The sequence below is a fragment of the Chiloscyllium plagiosum genome, chromosome 15 (assembly GCF_004010195.1).
Source record: "Chiloscyllium plagiosum isolate BGI_BamShark_2017 chromosome 15, ASM401019v2, whole genome shotgun sequence".
NCBI lineage: Eukaryota > Metazoa > Chordata > Chondrichthyes > Orectolobiformes > Hemiscylliidae > Chiloscyllium > Chiloscyllium plagiosum.
In genome coordinates, this window is record NC_057724.1 from 47,410,230 (window position 1) to 47,432,128 (window position 21,899).

General features: G+C 42.2%; 1 non-coding gene across 1 annotated transcript; it reads right to left on the reverse strand.

Annotated features, from left to right (window-relative positions):
- Positions 1–9,912: 9,912 nt before the first annotated feature.
- trnag-ucc lies at positions 9,913–9,984 on the reverse strand. The gene has a single exon. It is a non-coding gene; the product is annotated as a tRNA-Gly (tRNA).
- Positions 9,985–21,899: the final 11,915 nt, after the last annotated feature.

Below are 21,899 nucleotides of genomic sequence, written 5' to 3' on the forward strand. Positions count from 1 at the left end.
CCAGCACTTGAGAGCTAAACCTGATATCTCTGAGTTTAACACCAGTATGCAGATTCAAGTCTTGGCTATCAACTGGTAGGACCAAAGTTGTTTGCTAACTCCAGCTGTTTGAAGCTGTGCCTTCCTCAGACTGCATTCATCTGAAACCAACCTAGAAGAAGTCACTCTGAAAATGCAATATGTGGAAATCAAAGAAAAATTGTGTCAGCAAATTTTTTTCCCCTATATGAATTACGAATCTTATTACCTGGCCTCAGTGGGCAGGCCTTGTATAGCAATGGAATACAAAAAAAAACTGGAAAGAGGTACATTTAATCCCTGTTTTGGATTGAGCAAGATTTAGATTTGACTGTCATGTAGGGGTCATGAAGTGGAAAGTTTGTGCACATGTTGATAAATTGCACTTCGATAACTGCAGCTGGTTTTTAATGGGTGATTAGCTGCATTGGCATTAAGGGTTGTGGTTCCAAATTTGGAGCTAAAGCATACTGCTAGGACTGTGCAGAGAGTTTTATTTAATTTCTAACTGCATCATAACTGACTTGAAAATTTTAACATCCCAGTGCAATAATCCTTCATTTTAATGAGCACAATATTATTGCTGAGAAAGGGAAGTGATTTAAGCCTTGGAATGCAAATTCAAAGTTATTTTATACTATTGAGCAGTATTACAGATAGAAGCAGAATAAAAATGCCACATGAGGTCATTAGTGGAACATGCATACCTATATTGTGGGACTTCATTAATCACACCATTTTGTGTTGACATTGATTCTATGAAAAATGGATTGCTTGTGGTGCTTTTACTTTTGCACTGATCTTTCTATTGGCTAACTTCTGTTGTCAAAATTTAATCCCGTTTGTGGTTTATTGTCTGTTTGAGTATGTTTCTGTAACCCATTTTGAGAAATAAGAAGAAGTTTAATCACACGTGAGTTGACGGAATGTCGTCAGACTTATCATATATCGTAGAATCCCTATTGTGCAGAGAGAGGCAATTCGGCTCACTGAGTCAGCAGCAACTCTGGTCCCTCTGGCTGAATTTCAAACTGGTACTGTTCCAACAGTTCATTGGTACCCTGCGTAATCTGTACCTAATAGAACACAGGGTATAGAACACGACGGCACAGGTACAGGTTCTTTGGCTCACCATGTCTATGCCAACCATGATGCTATTCTAAACTAATCTCATCTACCTGCATATAGCCCATTTCCCCCCATTCGTTGTCTGTTCATGTGCCTGACTAAATGCCTCCTTAACTTTGCTAACGTTTCTGCTTCTACTATCTCCCCTAAAACCTAGTCTTGCCATGTCCTTTAAACATTACCCCCCCCATTCACCTTAAACCTATGCCCCCCAGTATTTGACATTTCCATGCTGAGAAAGAGACTCCAACTATCCACCCTATCCTTACCCCTCATTATTTTATGTCCAAACACTCCTTATAATTATACATTCCAATCCAAGCAACATCCTGATAAATCTCTTCTTCACCCTCTCTAAAACCTCTACATCCTTCCCATTGTGTGGTGACCAGAACTGCACACAATACTCCAAATGTGGCTTAACTAAAGTCTTATACAGTTGCAACATGACTTGCCAACTTTTACATCCAATGCCCCGACCGATGAAGGCAAGCATGCCATATGCCTTTTTTACCACCCTATCCATTTGTGTTGTCACTGTCAGGAAGCTATGGGGGACTTGCACCCTAATATCCCTCTGTACATCAATGTTACCATTTACTGTATATTTTCCTCTTGCATTTGACCTGCCAAAATGCATCACTTTACACTTGTTTAGATTAAACCCTTTCTGCTATTTCTTCACCCAACTTTCAATCTGATCTATAGTCCGCTGCATCCTTTGATATGCTTCTTCATATTTTCAACTCTGCCAATTTTTGTGTCATCTACAAACTTACTAATCAGATCTCCTACATTTTCATCTGAATCATTTATGTATGTTACAAACAACAGAGGTCCCAGCACAGATCCCTGTGGAACACCACTGTCACAGACCTCCAGTCAGAAGAACACCTCTCCACAACTACCCTCTGTCTTCCATGACCAAACCAATCCTGTATTCTTACCACGGATACCTTGCGACTTGATTTGCTGTACCAGCCTAACATGAGGAATCTTGTCAGATGCTTTAATAAGGTCCATGCAGAAAACATTCACTGCCCTACCCTCATCAATCATTTCCTTCACTTCCTCCAAACACTCAACCAAGTTTGTGAGACATGACCTTTCTTGTTTAAAGCCATGCTGACTATCCCTAATAAGTCTGTCCTTTTCAGATACAAGGAAATCCTATTTCTAAGAATCTTCACCAATAATTTCCCTATCACTGATGTAAAGGCCACCAGCCTATATTTCCTGGATTATCTCTGTTGCCTTTCTTAAACAAAGGAAAAACGTTGGCTCTTCTCCAGTCTTCTGGGACCTTGCCTGTGGCTAAAGCAGATATGAAACCTCTGTCAAAGCTGCAGCAATCTCCTCCCTTGCCTGCCTCCATATTCTGGAATAGATTCCATCAGACCTTAGAAACTTATCTGCCTTAATGTTTTTCAAGACACCCAATATCACCGGCTTCTTAATATCAAAATGCCCTATAATATCAACATATCCCTCCCTAATCTTATCATCAAATGTGTTCTTCTCCTTGGTGAATACTGATGCTAAATACTCATTAAGGACCTCACCCATTTCCTCTGGTTCCACACATAAATTCCCTCCTTTGTCCTTGAGAGAACCTACCTTTTTACCCTCTTGCTCCTGATGGATATATAAAATGCCTCGGGATTCTCCTTCATCCTAGTTGCCAAAGACATTTGATGGCCTCCTCTAACCCTCCTTTCTGCTTCCTTTATATTCCTCAAGTGCCTTTTTGATTTTTGTTTCCATCACACAGGGTCATTTGTTAAATTATTGTTTTTTTGTGAAATTGTTGGTCAGTTTCTAAGCTTGCTAGATTGGCATGTTCATGTTCATTGGAATGTTTTAGTCTGTGTGTTGATTAACTAAGAAGCAGAATGTTAACTTGACTGTTCAGAACTTTAAAGTCAGTGTCTACTGCACCCTAGTGGAATATTAACATTATCTCAGTGTTCAGTAAAATTACAATATTTGATTAAAAACCTTGGATTTGCTGTTGCTTTGTGGAATCAGCTGCTCTTTGAGTACAAATTTCTCAGCCACTCTACTCAGATACGTTCATCGCTACTTGAATGACCATTGGTAGTGCAGCCACTAGTGACAATATCCTTGCTTTCACAATTACAAGTTTCAGTTGAGATTTTCACTGTCAAGGCAAATAGTTCACTTAGAAAACTTCCCAACTTGGCAAACTTGCTTCAATTTAAAGGGCCCAATTTTCACTTTCTGAGGGGTAGGCGCAGGGTAGACATGTACACAGAGGCAGATAGTAGATGGCCACAAGATAGTCATTTGCTGAAATGAACTGGGTGGATGGCCTACCTTTGTTCTTTATGACAACTTTGACTCAATAAAACTGATTAGGCCCTCTACTCCTCATATATCCACACTTTACTCCACTCTCCTGGCCCACTTCATTTCTTTGATACCAACTCATTTAATGTATCATTTCCCATAGCTCATGGTAACTTATACACTATTCAACATGGGCAGACCTCGGAAATAATATGCAGATGAAATGAAAGTAACATTTCTAGATATGTACGAGAGCTCTACACATTTGACAGTGAAAGAACTCCCATTTATGAATACCGATATGCCTTTTAAATTTCAAGTACCTCATCTCTTATAGAGTCAGAGAGTCATAGAGATGTACAACACAGAAACAGACCCTTCAGTTCAACTCGTCCATGCCCACCACATATCCTAACCTAATCTAGTCCCATTTGCCAGCACTTCGCCCATATCTATCTAGACCCTTTCTATTCATATACCCATCCAGATACCCTTTATATATTGTAATTGTACCAGGCTCGAGTTGAAAAATGTGGTGCTGGAAAAACACAGCAGGACAGGCAGCATCCGAGAAGCAGAAGAATCGACATTTCGGGCATAAGCGCTTCTTCAGGAATGGGCTCCTCGGATGCTGCCTGACCTGCTGTGTTTTTCCAGCACAACATTTTTCAACTCTGGTCTCCAGCATCTGCACTCTTCACTTTCTCCTAATTGTACCAGGCTCCACCACTTCCACCGCTAGTTAATTCCATACACGCAGCACCCTCTGCGTGAAAAAGTTGTCCCTTAGGTTCCTTTTAAATTTTTTCCCCTCTCACCCTAAATCTATGCCCTTTAGTTCTGGACTCCCCCAACCCAGGGAAAATACCTTGTTGATTTACCCCTCTGATTTTATAAACCTCTATAAGATCACCCCCTCAGTCTCTGATGCTCCAGGGAAAACAGTTCCAGGCTATTCAGCCTCTCCCAGTAGCTTAAATCCTCCAACATCCTTGTAAATCTTTTCTGAACCCTTTCAGGTTTCACAACATTCTTCTGATAGAAGGGAGACCAGAATTGCACATAATATTCCAAAAGTGGCCTAACCATTGTCCTGTACAGCGGACTTCCCAACTCCTATACTAAATACTCTGTCCAATAATGGAAAATGTATCAAATATCTTCTACACTATCCTACCTACCTGCAACTCCATTTTCAAGGAACTATGAACCTGCAGTTCAAGATCTCTTTGTTCAGCAATATTTCCATGGACCTTACCATTAAGTGTATAAGTCCTGCTCTGATTTGCCTTTCCAAAATGCAGCACCTCACATTTATCTAAATTAAACTGCATCTGCAACTCCTCAGCCCATTGGCCCATCTGATCAAGATTCCATTATAAAACCAAATAAACTGTTATTCATACATTACAATAAAAATAACTAACATCATCTTTAGTTTTCAAATTTTGAACTCAGAATCACTGGATGAAGTAACACAATGTTTGAGAGTCAGCCAAGCTTTCATAATGGCAAAATAATAGCTTTTAAGGAAACATCAAGAAATACTGCACAGGTCCTACTCCAGAGCAATCCAGTGGAGTAATTTTTAAATAATCACTGACAATGCTGACTTTTAAAGTTTGAATAGTGAGATATTTAACCAACTTCATAACAATTAATAACTTTATCTGCACTTCAAGAGCATTTATATCTCCTCATAAATTTGTAACTCTGACATTGTGTGGTAAGGCCCTTGCAAAATCTAAAATGTTTCAACTCAGTGCTGAGTTGGTTGAATTATTGAGTTTGAGTTTCCCTTTAAATGTAAATCACACTTCACTCCCTTTCCCTTTTCTGGGGGGGGGGGGGGGTGGAAATGGAATCTGTCTGTATGGGATGCCTTTCAATCATTCCTGATCGTTATCAGAATTTTTGCTACTCATTCTGCTATTAAGTTTCACCTGCTCACAAAATTCCAGTCTCATTGGTATTGTGTATCACTCAGCACCTGAGGTTATAGAAGTGAGGTATCTTTAGAAGCTATGATGTTAACAATTCTGTTTGAGTTTGTGAGTCAATATTGATCTAAACTGTTACAAAACTGGAGAGATGAATTTTAACTTTCAAAATATCAACCCAATGAGTGTGAGCCCAAGCCCTGATTGTTGCCATGACATTCAATTGTGAACATTTGGCTGAATCCAGTGCTGAACTCATTCAATGTTCACACATTCAAGGAGTATAAGGAAGTGAATGAACACTTCCTGATTTCCACCTAGATAATCCAGGAGTACCAGAATTGCCAGCAGAGATCTACAAGTTCAATGTGAACTAAAGACTGGCGCTAGATACAGTTCTTTTGCCAGGAAAGCCATAAGGCTTAACAGCTGGCTTTCCAGTCATGCTTTGTGTTAAATGATTAAAATCTGCACTATTCCAAATAAACACCATAAATTTTACATACACAGATATATTTTAAAATAAACAAATTAATGTTCATAATTCATTGTTCAGCAGCCGGTCAGCATGGACATCTCCTGTGCTTTTAATTTCACTCAGAATTGAACCTGTTTCTCGTGAGATCTCTTAAATTAGATTATCTGCTTCATAAAACATTTCACCAGGTGTCAGAGCAACATTCTAGCTGTGTATAATTACCAATGGTTTTGTAAATCTTCCTGGGAAACTTTAATTAATAAAATGGATTGATAAGAAACATGGTTGCTTTTTATTTACTTCTGGGTTGAAACTGTGCTGCAAAATGTTAGTAAGAAAAATAATAATGCAGATATATAATTGCTTTACTTTTTTATGAAGCAGGAGATGCAAATGTTGCTGCGAAAATTATATCTTAAAATACACTGAATTTGTTACTTAATAGCATACTGCTACTCTTATGAATGCATAATGTATAAAGGAGAAATCTTGGGGTGAAAAATAACTACTCAGCCCATTAAACCTGTTCCTTCCGCAGTCCACATCACAGTATCATCATGATATTATTGTAGATAACAACTTCTAAATGACAATCCCTTTATCTCAACATAACCTGTCCATGTTGCTTTATGCTGTTTGTAAATGTTGAACTGTCTGTATGCTTGCATTATACTGTGTGATATACAGTGATAATGCCAGCTACAGTGTGTGGGATAATGTGGAAGGCAGCATGTCACAGACAGAAGAATGAATCTGTTGGAATTTGTTACATTTAGTGATAGGATTGTACAAAGGAACTGGAGTGATAATAACATCCAATAACTCCATAGTCTGGGCTTCTGGCAACATGTTGCAAATTTATGATTGTGTTACGTCCTTTGGGATCTTTGTTTAAATGTCATATCACAGAAGGATAAATCTATTAAAACAGTTGAAACAACTTTCATTGTTGACATCTTTTATGAATGTTGTTGTAGTCAGTGCTCCACTCCATTTTCCTCTCTCATTCTGCCAAGTTCCAAATGTAATATTTCACACCAGGTTAAAACGAAGCCTTACAGTACAAAGCACTCCATTATAGTTTCCTATATATTGTATCTTTCTGCTTTCTAACAACCTTGAAGGTTTAGCATAACCTAATCATTACTTCTTGATTAATCCTACTTTTCCCTTGTTGTTTTCAATGTTGGCAGGGTTCTAATTTAGTTCTGTGCTTTGATTTTTTAATTAGTCGACCTATTTCTCCATAGAGGTTCTGACGGGGGATTTCATCTTTCATTATAGAAATTAACCTTGTTCATTCACAGTTGGCCAGAATGTTGACAGGAGATCAGACCTTAATTCATTTTTAATACTTTACTCACCAATAATTTTAATCTGGAGATAGTCCTCACATGGGATAGAGCATTTAGATTTTCAAATATGTTTTACAATGAATGTATTCAGCAAATTTAGCTAATTGATCGCTCCAGCCATCAGTTGATTAGATTACTAATTAGATTACTAACAGGGTGGAAACAGGCCCTTCGGCCCAACAAGTCCACACCGACCCTCCGAAGAGCAACCCACCCAGACCCATTTCCTTACATTTACCCCCTCACCTAACACTACAGGCAATTTAACATGGCCAATTCACCTCACCTGCACATTTTTGGACTGTGGGAGGAAACTGGAGCACCCAGAGAAACTGGAGCACAGGGAGAATGTGCAAACTCCACACAGACAGTTGCCTGAGGCGGGAAGTGATTGGAAGAAAGCAAATAAAGAATTGCTTTTGTTTTTTGTCTTGTACCATTGACTTTGTCAGGAGGTCTCACACTGCTGCAGAAGCAATGAAGCAAATTTAAAGCATAGTTACTTTTATTTCATTGGCAAACATTGATGTATGTGGAGAGGGTGAATCGTTTAGAATTATATTCACTAAAGTTATATTCACTAGAAGAATGAAGGGGGATCAAATAGAAACCCATAAAATTCTAACAGGACTGGACAGGGTAGATACACAAAGGATGTTTCAGATGGTGGGGGAGTCCAAAAACCAGGGGTTACAGATGGGATAAAACATTTAGGACTGAGATAAAGAGAAATTTTGTCACCCAGAGAGTGGTGAGCCTGTGGAATTCACTATCACAGAAAATAACTGAGGCCAAAACATTGTCTGATTCCAAGAGGAAAGAGTATAGCACTTGGGGCTAAAAGAATCAAAGGATTTAGAGGAAAGGCACCAGAAGGTTCAAGAACAGCTTCTTCCCAGCCATTATTAGACGGATGAATGGATACTTTAACTTCAAAGAATGTTGATCTTGCTAATGTTGATCTTGCCTAGCACACATCCTGTCCGATGCAACCTGTTATCCCTCTGTCCACATTTTCTTTTTCACCTAATGATCTGTATGTGCTTGCTTACTATGATCTGCCTGCATACTGCTCATAAACAAAGCTTTTCACTTCGGTACATGTGACAACAAATCAAACCACTCCAATCATTCTTGCCCAGAGAGGAGTGGTTATTGAGGTGAATGATCAGCCATGATCATAATGATTGATGGAGCAGACTCAATGGGCCAAATGGCCTACTTCTGTTCCTATTTTCTATGTTTCTATGGGTTTTTATTTTGAATTGAATGTGCTTCCTTCACAACACATTATATGTGTCACAGTCACATATAATGGTATTTGTGACATTGTTAAGTATTATTTTTGTTCTGTGGCAAAGTGGAAATATAATCCTTGGGAATTCTATCCTTTAATCTTTCCACATCTCTCACCCCTTATAAGATACTTCTTATAATCACTACTCCTCTGAAGAAAAATCAAAATTGACTTGAAGCATTAACTCAATTTCATTCTTCAGTGATGCTGCCAGACTTCTGGCTAAGTTTCTCCAGCATTTCATGGTTTATTTCAGATGTGCAGCATCTGCAGTAGTTCGCTTTTATCTTGGGAAAATGTTATGGTTTGTTTGTGAGGAGCAGGAATAACCATCCAGCCTCTCGGGCTTGCTCTACCACTCAATAAAACTATGGTTGATCTCACTTTGGACTCAGCTTCACTTTTCTCCCTTGACCCAAAATCTTCCAACCCTCTTACTAGGCGAGAATCTATCTAGCTCTGCTTTAAAAAGATTCAAACACCCTACCTCCACTCCTCTCTGGGCAAGAATGATTGGAGTGGTTTGATTTGTTGTCACATGTACCAAAGTGAAAAACTTTGTTTATGAGCAGTATGCAGGCAGATCATAGTAAGCAAGCACATACAGATCATTGGGTGAAAAAGAAAATGTGGACAGAGGGATAACAGGTTGCACCGGACAGGGTATGTGCTAGGCAAGATCAACATTAGCAAGATCAACATTCTTTGAAGTTAGAGAATCCATTCATCCGTCTAATAATGGCTGGGAAGAAGCTGTTCTTGAACCTTCTGGTGGATATGTTCAAGCTTCTGTGTCTCCTGTCTGACAGAAGAGGTTGTAGGAGAGTATTACTGGGGAGGAAGGGGTCTTTGATGATATTGGCAGCCTTTCTGCGGCAAGCCATGTAAATGGAGCCCATGGAGAGAAGGTTGGCTTCCGTGATTGTCTAGGAGTGAAACAACAGTGTTGGTCTGTGGTGGTGCAAGTGGGGAAAAGTGGTTATGTTTCTCCAGTGAGTATGTAGGCAGCACAAAGGGCATTCAGGGACTCAGACCCTTGAAAGTAGATTAGATTAGATTAGATTACTTACAGTGTGGAAACAGGCCCTTCGGCCCAACAAGTCCACACCAACCCGCCGAAGCGCAACCCACCCAGACCCATTCCCCTACATTTATCCCTTCACCTAACACTACGGGCAATTTAGCTTGGCCAATTCACCTGACCTGCATATTTTTTGACTTTGGGAGGAAATTGGAGCACCCGGAGGAAACCCATGCAGACACGGGGACAATGTGCAAACTGCACACAGTCGCCTGTGGCGGGAATTGAACCCGGGTCTCTTGTGCTGTGAGGCAGCAGTGCTAACCACTGTGCCGCCAACAAAGACAGTTTAGAAACCACAACACTGAGATGGCTGGGAATCGAACCCAGGTGAATTGCTTGGAAGGCAATTATGCTCACCACTATACCACCATCCCCCTTAGAGTCACAGGTTAGACAGAATAATGAAGAAACGTTTGGCACATTTGTCTTCATTGGTCAGAACAATGAGTACAGGAGTTGGAAAGTGATTTTGTGGCTGTACAAGGCATTGGTGAGGCCACCTTTGGAACAGTGCATACAATTCTGGTTGCCCTTCTATAGGAAGGATGTTTTTAAACTTGAGAGCATGTTGAAAAGATGTAGAAGGATGGTGCTGGGACTGAAATGTTTGAGTTATAGGGAGAGGCTGAATAGGCTGGGGAGTTTTTCCCTGGAACATCAGAGACTGAGGGGTGACCTTATGGAGGTTTATAAAATCATGAGGAGCATAAATAGAGTGAATGGATTGGAGAGTCAAAAACTAGGGGGCACAAGTTTCAGGTGAGAGGTGAAAAATTTAAAAAGGACCCAAGGGGTAACTTTTACATGTAGAGGGTGGTGCATGTGTAGAATAAGCTGTCAGAGGAAGTGAGTACAATTACAACATTTAAAAGGCATCTAGATGGGTATTTTAATGGGAAGGGTTTAAAGGGATATGGGCCAAATGCTGACAAATGGGACTAGATCAGATTAGGATGTCTGGTCAGTGCAGATGAGTTATACTGAAGGGTCTGTTTCTATGCTGTATGACTCTATTTCTGTACGACCCGAGAGCATAGCCTCAGGATTGAAGGGGCGACCATTTAGAATTGAGATAAGGAGGAGTGTCTTCAGTCAGAGGGTGGTGAATCTGTGAACTTGTTGCTGTAGAATTCTGTGGAGGCCAAGTCATTGAGTCTATTTAGAACAGAGATCGATAGTTCTCAGTTGGTAAGGGTGTCCATCTTGGACACCAGGCATGAACATCTCTGGACTTACTCCATGAACAGCAACACACATCCCCCATTCAAGAGCATTGGCATCCAATATATACCAACATCACCATATCATTATAAAACATCTTTGATCCACTTACAGTACAATTCTGCACATCAAGGCTGCACTTTGGCCATTTTTCCCCTCAGCCAGATCTTAAAGACTCTTGCTGTGTTGCTGAGCACTAACACAAAGCCAAGATACTTATCATTCTTGTAGGCATCATCAGTCAAAGGGATAGACATATTGCCAAATGGCAGTCTGCTATTTCAATTTCATTCCTGCAGCATGAGCCAGCAACTGACATGCCAAAGACACTGCATGCACATCAACTAGATGATCTTGTCTCAAAGTTGAAGTGGTTAATTCTTCAGTCATTTCAAGGCTCTGCACCGGCCATGGTACAGTAAATCAAAGGCATTGTCCAATCTCAATCCAGAGTTTGGATACAGTCAGGGAGTCTGTTTTGCTACAGCCTGGGCAGTGAATCTCCAGTGTAAATAATCAGGGGACTTGAGGTAAGTTAGTCAGGGAGTTGTGCAAAATCAAGTCAGGGATTTGGTCAGCAATCAGTCAGGGCAGTCCATCCAAATCAGTCAGGAGGGTGTATAATACTCAGTCCTCGGGGTCAGCTGAATGAAAATCCAGAGAGGTTATCAGGGGACACTGAAGTTGGGAAAATCAATGTTGGGGAGTGGAGGCACCAACCTGGGATGCAGACAGGATGACATATGATGGGTTTTGATGATGGTACATGAGATCCTGCAGGATTGGGAGGCTGTTGGTGGTCACCACCACTGTTACCTCAATGGGGGGCTGGTGCAGTGTGATTGTGGGCAGGACCAAGTTGATTAGATTAGATTACTGACAGAGTGGAAACAGGCCCTTCGGCCCAACAAGTACACACCGACCCTCCGAACAGTAACACACCCAGACCCATTCCCCTACATTTACCCCTTCACCTAACACTATGGGCAATTTAGCACGGCCAATTCACCTAAACTGCACATCTTTGGACTGTGGGAGGAAACCGGAGCACCCAGAGGAAACCCACCCAGATGTGGGGAGAATGTGCAAACTCCACACAGACAGTTGCCCGAGGTGGGAATTGAACCCGGGTCTCTGGTGCTGTGAGGCAGCAGTGCTAACCACTGTGCCACCATGCTGCCCATAAAGGGGCCAAGGCTCAGGGGTAACAAGGGAGCACAGGTTCAATGAGTGGAGTAGGAGGTTTAGGGGGGATGTGAGGAAAAGCTTTCTTACCCAGAGGGCGGTGACAGTAAAAAGTACTTGGATGAGCACTTGGCATATCATAACATTCAAATCTATGGGCCAAGTGCTGGTAAATGAGATCAAGTTGAAGGTCAAGAGTGTCTCATGTGTCAGTACAGGCTTGATGGGCCAAAGGGCATCTTCTGCACTGTTTTATTCTATAATTCTGATACAATAATGAAACAATGTAATTTCAGATGTCTGTGGGAACATGTGATGTGTCAGGACATCTAAGCTGGGTCAGGGAGTGCCTGGAATAAAGAGACCTGGAGATTTGGGAAAGATCTTTGAATTCTAGGCTGAGCCCGGGACACACAGTTGCTTTCCATATTCAATTGACTTCTAAAAATACACTGCAAATGGAAAGTGGTTGCAACAACACCACACAGGTTCACTGCAAGTGTGACTGATGGATCCAGTCAAATCTTGATTGCAGAAAATCATGTTTATCCCCCTGACAATATAATTCCCTGCTATCCTATTAACTCTCTCCCGTGAATGGCTTTCTGTGCATGTTCAATTACCCATTCACCCTGTAGACATCTCTTTCATTCATATTGATGGCAAGAACCTCAAACCTGTTGCCTTTATTCTAGTAAAACTTCCTAAAGAGCTTCACAAAAGTGTTAAGCAAAAAAAAAACCCATTCATGACCAAACACTTTGACAAAGAATTAGGCTTTAAGGAGCATATTAAAGGGGGTGAGAGAGGTGGAACAGTTTTAGGAGGAAATCCCAGGAACAGGTTTTTGTACCTTCCACAGTCTCAAAAAGGCTTTTATTGAAGTCCCAAATTACATTCATACAACTTCAGTCAGGTGACTGTGTGGAGTTTGCACATTCGCTCTGGGTGCTCCGGTTTCCTTCCACAGTCCAAAGATGTGCAAGCTAGATGGATCGGCTATGCTAAATTGCGGGGAGGAAGTGAGGGCTGCAGATGCTGGAGACTACAGTTGAGAGTGTGGTGCTGGAAAAGCACAGCAGGTTAGGTAGCATCTAAGGAGCAGGAGAATCAACGTTTCGGGCATAAACCCTTCATCAAGAAAGAGGCTTGTGGGCCGGGAGTCATGATAGATAAACGGGAGGAGGTGGAGTTGGGGGGAAGATAGCTGAGAATGTGATAGGTAGATGAAAGTGGGGAAGAAGGTGATAGGGTGGAGCGGATAGATGGAAAAGGTGGTGGACAGGGCAAGAAGGCAGTGCCGAGTTGGAGGCTTGGGACTGGAAATAATGTGGGGTTGAAGTGTTCAGCTATGGTGCGAAGTGGTTGGTTGGTACGGGTGTCCTAGGTTGAAGTGTTCAGCCATGGTGTGGTGCAGTTGGTCCTTGTCTGTGGAGAGACCTGCCCATGGCTTACTCAACACATTCGTGTTCAATAATATTTTTGGTTTAGGGTTTTGGTGTAACTCATATATGAGTGACCACTTCAACTCCCCCTCCCACTCTGCCAAGGGCATGCAGGTCCTGGGCCTCCTCCATCGCCAAACCCTTACCACCTGATGACTGGAAGAAGAGCGCCTCATCTTCCGCCTTGGGACCCTGCAACCACACAGGATCAATGTGGATTTCAACAGTTTCCTCAGTTCCCCATCCCCCACTTTATCCTAGTCCCAATCCTCCAACTCAGCACCTCCGTCTTGACCTGTCCATCACTTTTCCCATCTATCTGCTCCATCCTCCTCTCCGATCTATCACCTTCTGCCCCACCTTCATTTACCTATCGCATTCTCAGGTACCTTCCCCCCAACTCCAACCCTCTTCCACTTATCTCTCAGTCCCCAGCCCACAAGCTGCATTCCACTTATACCTGAAACGTCGATTCTCCTGCTCCTCAGATGCTGCCTGACCTGCTGTGCTTTTCCAGCACCACACTCCCGACTCTGTGCTAAATTGCCCATAGTGTCCAGGGATGTGCGGCTTGGGGGATGGGGATTGCAGGGCCATCACTAAACCTGCCTATTTCCATCTTTGTAACATATTTCAGCTTATCCATTGCTGAAAATCTCACCCCTCTACTTGACTATTCTATTTCACTTTTGGCTGGCCATACACATTCTACCTCAGTAAATTCGAGGTCATCTAAAACTCTGCCTCTTGTGTCTTAACTTGCAGGAAGTCCAATTCTTCTACCATCCCTGTGGTCACCAACCTATGTTTGCTCTTGGTCAAACAATGTTTTGATTATAAAATTTGCATCCTTGTTTCCAAATCTCTCCATGGCTTTGCCACTCTTGCCTCTAAAATCTCCTCCAGCCCCACAGGTCTGTGAGATATCTGTGCTCCTCTAACTTTGCTCTCTTGTGAACTCCCAAACCTCATTGATCCAGCAGTGGTAGCTGTGCCTTCAGCACTACAATCTCTGAAATACACTCTCTCCACTTCTCAGCTTCTCCAATTCACTTTCTCCTTTAAGATGCTTCTTAAAGCTTACCTCAGTGACTCTGCATCAGAATTGGACAACAATTGGAGAAGACTCATATTCAATTTTAAAAGTTAACCGTCTCTCTTTCCACAGATGTTGCCAGAGCAGTTGATTATTTCCAGCATTTTCTGTTTTTATTTCATATTTCTAGCATGCCCAGTGTTTTGCTTTTATTTTAGCAGGAAATTCCATTCTAGTTCACCAGCAGGAATTAAACACAAGTCCTATAAATGCTTTGTTTTCCATAATATTGAAATGATAGGCTGCCCATTTTGGTACTAAAAGGCTTAGTTAAGCACCAGTCCTGAATACTTGCATAAGAACAAAAGAGGACTGAAGTTTGACAAGCTGAAAAGCACTTTCAAGTCCTTGGCTTTTCCTACATGATCACCCATTTTGTTGGTTCAATAAACCAATTTACTCACCTCAGCAGAGTAAGTACTGTGGGTGATTCTACACACTGAATACGACATGCATGCATATGACATTCCTTTACCTGTTTTAGTGCTGGAATTTACCCATTTATTCTAAATGTGCTAAGGCATCCACTAAAATAACCAATGATCACATCCATTAATATCAGCAGCAAAAATTCTTCAGTGTACCTCTCAATTTCTCTGTTCCAAAATAAACAATTATTTCTTGAATCCACTTCGATCAATGGTTCAACTTGGTAACAATTTTACTTGAGTAAGAAATATCTTTTTTCTTACTCACAATTCTGCATTTTTGATATGTTTTTCGATATTTAACATTGCAAAAGTTTCAAATTTTACACTTGTATGAGTCTATCAGCAGAGCCAGAACTGTCATTAAATTTGTATCAGGACCAAGCATCACAGACTTGCGGATGTCTACTGCAGACATGAATTAAAACATTTTATCAGCTAATAATGCATTTGCAACACACCCAAAGCACAGCAAAAGGAATGGGTCCCCAGACTGCTCAGTAAACAGTGCTGGTTGCTGACTACAGGCAGATTCTTAAATATAACCATGAAGGAATGTAATTGCAGTAGCCAAGTATCTAGAAACAGATTATAGCACTGTCTAGCTTAAACTTTGTTCTTGTTCATAATTAACTTCAGCCACAAATTCAAACATTACAGTACATTCTACAATATTGCTGAAGATTTATGTGATAAAGCGGTTTAGCGAAAATTATGTTTAGATCCTATTCTTGTCTCTCTAGGACGGGAATATAATAAAATGTAATTCAAACATTGTTGAAGCTCAAGATTGAACATTGAGTCTTTTACTTTGGAAGGAAATTAACTCACAACTACAAGTGGCTTTTTATATATGAAAATGCAACTACAATGAATTCAATGAAAATCATTTGCATGTGGGGTGTACATCAGGTTGAACTGTTCACTTTACCAACTTGAAGGAGTTGGCAGGAGTCCCATGCTATTTTTGTGGTCCATCCTCCAATGTAGTTGATAATCATTCTCCCTATAGAAAGCTTGGCAAGTGAGAGGGTGGGAAATCCAGCATGGTGGGTGTATGTAAGGCCGTTTGCAATCTCTTAGAGATGCACTTTTCAATGGTGGTTAGTAGAGTGATTCTCTGAAGAAGCCGTCTGCATTACTTCATCAGGGCCTTCAGATTCTCTGTTAAAACCGTGAAGAGCAAAAGAAATCACGAAAGTTAGCCCCTGCGTCTCTCAGTGGTGCGTAAACAAGTGAGTAAAAAACAATGGAGAATTACTGGAGCAAATAAATACTATTGGAATTAATCCCAGGACGTGTATGCAGTATAAATGAAACTGAATGACTCCACCAAGGCTGACTAACTATGATTCCATTCATATCACTCATTGTCTCTACAATTCTTCACCAACTTATTTTGTCCCAACTCTATCAATCCTTCCCTATCTATTCTAGATTAGAGTGGTGCTGGAAAAGCACAGCATGTCAGGCAGCATCTGAGGAGCAGGAAAATCAACATTTCGGGCAAAAGACCTGCTGTGCTTTTCCAGCACCACTCTAATCTAGGCTCAGGTTTCCAGCATCTGCAGTCCTTATTTTTACCTAGTTGATTTCTTCCCTATCTATTCTCCAAGCCATTTCTTCAACTACAATAGGATATTTCACTAAATTTACCAGGCTTATGCCCACACTGGTTAATCAAATAGAGTGTGGACAAAACCTATAGAACCAATCCGGAATCCCAAGAAATAAAGTGAAATGTCACCACACTGCTCCATCAGAACTATATTTGAAGAGATTTGCTGAAGGAGATATAGAACTATGTTTTCTATTGAAAATTTGTTATAAAAATGCCTCTCAAAGTAAAATCTAAACAAAGAATGGATTGTGAATGCTGGATGTTATCCCCTACAGTAAGTTTATTGTATTGCTGGCATCCATCCACCTTAGCAAATGATTGACAGTGCCCACCCATGTCACTTCTGGATTGAACATCATCTGCTGTGGATGTTGACACCAATTTGTGAGTGGCAGTTTTTTTGCACCTGGCACAGGTGAATAATGTTGGATTAAGGTCATCTAATGTTCTTTCCTTCCAGCAAGGTCTCTTTTGGGTCATTTAGTCATTTTCTTTTGTCCTTTTTTTTTAATACACCCTTCCTGATTGTTTCTTTCCAGGCACGCTCATTCATTGGCTTCAATCTTGGTCAACTTCCAATCTTGCCCTCAGATGTGGGAGAGCTGTTTGTCTCAAGCCGATAACAGGTTCACCATAGACTATGATTGTGGGGATTTGGCCATTATCTACTTGGCTCACATGATCCAGCCGATGGAGTCATCACTGTCACTACTGCACATTTGGTTTTCTTACCTTCCATAAATTGTCCATACCTTGCTGCTGTAAAGGAGACTGCTAAATAGAAAGTCTGCTACACATGATGCAGATTGTGAGTCCAACTACCTTGCAGGCCCAGGAGAACTGATCAACAAACTGCTGCAAGTGATCATCAATATGATGTGCCAGTGCAGCTTCATCACAAACAGCAATTCACAGATTAGGATATTGCACACTTTGGTTCTGGCATACAGTTATGCCAAGTTAGCCAGCTTTGGCATCTCGGGTAGACACCTTCATTTGAGTTTGTAAAAACGATTAGATTAGATTACTAACAGTGTGGAAACAGGCCCTTTGGCCCAACAAGTCCACTCCGACCCTCCAAAGAGCAACACACCCAGACCCATTCCCCTACATTTACCCTTCACCTAACACTATGAGCAATTTAGCATGGCCAATTCACCTAACCTGCACATTTTTGGACTGTGGAAGGAAGCCAAAGCACCTGGAGGAAACCCACGCAGACACGGGGAAAATCTGCAAACTCCACACAGACAGTTGACTTAGGCAGGAATTGAACCCAGGTCTCTGGCACTGTGAGGCAGCAGTGCTAACCACTGTGCCACCGTGCCACCCATACATACAATTACAACATGATATTGTTATATTACAAACAGAATTGGAAGCATGGCACGTTCCTGTATTACCCGATTGTGAATTACTGAAAAGATCTGAAATGAAAACAACAAATGCTGGAGAAACTCAGAAGTCTGGCAGCATTTGTGGAGAGAGAAAGAAAGTAAATGTTTCAAGGCTGATGTGATTAATGTTCAGAATACTGTATTTTTGTTTTAGGTTCCAGCATCTGCAGTGTCTTGCTTGTATTTGAAAAATCTGATGTTGCTTCATTTTAACGAATGAAATTGTACTCTTGTGGAAAGAAGAAATGACACCCAGGAGTCCAGCTGGGCAGGCAATTCTCCTCAACAAAACCAGAAATTGCTGGAATATCTCAGGAGGTCTGGCAGCATCTGCAGAGAGAAATTCGAGTTAACATTTCAGGTCCAGTGACATTTCTTGCAGGACTGATGGTGGTGAGGAAAAATGTTGGTATACAGTATGTGGCACAGATTGGATGGGGGGGGTGGGGGTGGGGGTGGGGGCGGGGGGGTGCGGGAAGAGAGTAAAGAATAAGTGGAGATAGAGCCCACAGAGAAAAACAACAACTGGGCTAACAAAGGAATGAACTACAGTCAGCCTAGAGAATGAATAGCTGCTAATGGAGTCCATTAGTGGCTGACAATACATTGTTTGTAGTAGCAGCCCATGTGATGACAAGGCCTCATGTATGGGCATTGGAGTGATGACGTGTGAGAAGGTGCTCAGGCCGTAAAGTTGGTGAATTCGATATTGGGTCCTGAAGGTTATAGAGTGCCCAAGTGAAAAATTAGGTACTGTTCTTCCAGCTTAAGCTGAGCTTCGCTGGAGCACTGCAGCAAGGCAAGGTGGAGATGTTGACCGGGTGTCACAGTGGTTTGTTGAAAAGGCATGTAACCTGGAGTTCTGACAGAATGTAAGTATTCTGCAAAGCAATCATCCAGTCTGTGCTTTGTTCCCCAATGTAGAGGAGAACACATTGTGAACAGGGAATACAGAAGACTAGATTGAGCGAAGTTCAGATAAATCGCTGCTTCACCAGGAAGGTGTGCCTGGGGCCTTGGATTGTCAGTAAGGAGAAAGTAAACAGGCTGGTGTTACACCTTCTGTGGTTGCACAGGAGGTACAGCAGTGGTGTGGGGAGGTGTTGGGTGTGGAGGAGGATTGGACCAGCTTGTCCCAGAGGGAACTGTCCCTATGAAACGCTGAAAAGGGAGGGAAGGGAAACGTGTGGTTGGTGGTAGCATCCTGCTGCAGTGACAGGTAATGGCTCTTTGGATTTAGAGGCTGGTGGGGTGGTGAGTGAGGACTGAAGTAAGTCTATTGCTGTTGTTCGGAGGGAAGTGAGGGAATGGGTGCTGAAGTGCGGGGGATGGGTCAGACTCTACTAACCACGGTGGTGGGTAATGCTCAATTGAGGGAGATGGCGCTCTGCAGAAGGTGGTGTAATTAGAACTGTCACAATGAAGGTGGAGGAACTGGGAGAATGGAATAGAGTCTTTACAGGAACTAGAGTGTAAGGATGTACAGTCAAGGCAACTGTGGGAGTTGGCAGGTTTGTAGTGGATATTGGTGGCCAGCCAGAAATGGAGACAGAGATGCCAAGGAAGGGAAGTGAGGCATCAGAGATAGGCCAGGTGAGGGTGAGAGCAGGGTGGAAATTGGAAGTGAAATTGATAAACTTTTCCAATTCTGGATAAAAAAAAAAGAGAAACAGCACTAATGATGCCATTGATGTACTAGAGAAAGAGTTGTGAGTGGGGGCCAGAGTAGAATTGCAACATGGAATATTCCATCTACCCCACAAAGAGCCAGTCATAATTGGGGCCCATGTGGGTACCCATTGCCACATTTTTGACCTGAAGAAAGTAGTAGCAATTAAAGGAGAAATTGTTCAATGTGAGCATGAGTCTGGGCAAAAGGAAGAGGGTGGTGGTGGGTGGAGATGGTTCAGGAAGAAGGGCAGAGTCCTGAGACGATCTTGATGGGGGATGGATTACACATCCATGTAAAGTGGAGGTAGCTGGAGCCTGCAAGCTGGAAATTCTGAAACTGATGTGAAGTGTCAGAGGAATTGTGGATGTAAGTGGGAAGGGAATGGATAGAGGGAGAAAAAAATCGGGTCGAGGTGGGAAAAGATGAGTTTTGCATGGCAGGAGCAGGCAGAAACAATATGTCTGTCTGGGCAGTGCTGTTCGTTAATATTCGGAAGGAGGTACAGGCTGGCAGTGGGGGTTGGTAGACTATGAACTTGGAGGCATTGTGGGGGGAGATTACCAGATGGAGTGAGGTTAGTAGCCATTGTGGACACAATGACATGGTGTTCCATGGTGGGATCATGGTCCGGGGGAGATAGGAGGAGGTATCTGACAGTGGGCACTCAACCTCTGTAATGTAGGGGTCAGTATGCATGATAACAACAACAGCACCACCTTTGTCGGCAGGCTTAATTACAAAGTCAGGGTTGAATCTGAGAGCACAGTGTGCAGTCAGTTTAGAGGAATATGAGTTGGAATGGGTAGGAGGGGACAGAGAAATTGCGGCAAGCAATGTCACACCAACAGTTCTCTATGAATAGGTCGAGTGCAGCTAAACAGCCAGAAGGACAGTGTCAAGGGAGAGGAAGAGTGTTGAAGATGAATGAAAGGATCTGTTGGATGGGGAAAGGACTCTTGTGCAAAGAAACAGGCACAGAGGCGAAGAGGACGGGAGAAAAACTCAATGTCATGTCATACCCGAAATTCATTGAGGTGGGGGAACATAGTGGGATAAAACAAAGACCTTTGCTGAGGGCAGAAGATCCAGCATAAGAGAGCAGAAGGTCAGAAGGGATAGTAAATACACTATAGGAGGTGGGATTAGGAGTCAGAGGGAACAGGAGGGGAGGAAGTTTCCAGAGGGGTTTGAGTATCTCTAAGTTGTTGTCAATTTTTGCAGCAGATTTAAGGATCTGCTGTCATGGCAATGGGTCAGAACCCAAATTACTTAAGAATGTATTAAACTTTTGGACAAGGAGTGCAGTTGAATCTAATTATTTTTGGCTATGTCTGAGTTGTGCCTACTTGTTTGGAGGGATCACACAGTGAGGCCTAGTGAGGTCTCTCACTCTGTCTTATCAACGTCGCCTCATTAACCAACTTTCAAACCACCCCAAACGTGCCCTCATGTTAGATTTAAGCCTCATCTTACCATGATTTGGAGGTATCAGTGTTGGACTGGGGTGTACAAAGTTAAAAATCACACAACATCAGGTTATAGTCCAATAGGTTTATTTGGAAGCATTACCGTTTGGAGCGCTGCTCCCTCATCAGGTGGTTGTGGACTACAAGATCGTAAGACACAGCTTATGAATCATCTTACCATGCACCATTCCTGGAACAGGATATATTAATTAACTGGGTAAAGATGGCTGGTCAGGTGATGTGCTGTAGCTGTTTGATGTGGGAACTGGCTGATCGCATTGTGAACATCTGCAGCAAGCGTTGGTTGCTGGAAGAACTCTGGTTTAGAGTTGATGATCTGGAATCTGAGCTTCAAACACTGCGGCACTTCCGGGAGGGGGAGAGTTACCTGGACACTTTGTTTTAGAAGACAGTCAGATCAGGTAGATTAAGTAATTCAAATTCAGTTAGTGATCAGGGACAACAGGGTATGATTGCACAAAAGGCAGTAGAGGGATCCTAAGTACAGGAGTAGAGGAGCCTCAGCTTTTGACCTTATCCAACATGTATGCGATTCTTGCTCCCTGTGTGGATGAGGAAAAGGGCTGCGGGGAGGATGAGCCAGCTGACCACAGCACCATGGTGCAGAAGGCCATTCAAGGGGGGGAGCAAAAAGACGAGTGGTAGTTAAAGGGGATTCTATAATTAGGGGACAGATCGTATCATTTGCAAGCCGGACCGGGAGTCCCGCATGGTGTATTGCCTGCCCGGTGCCAGGG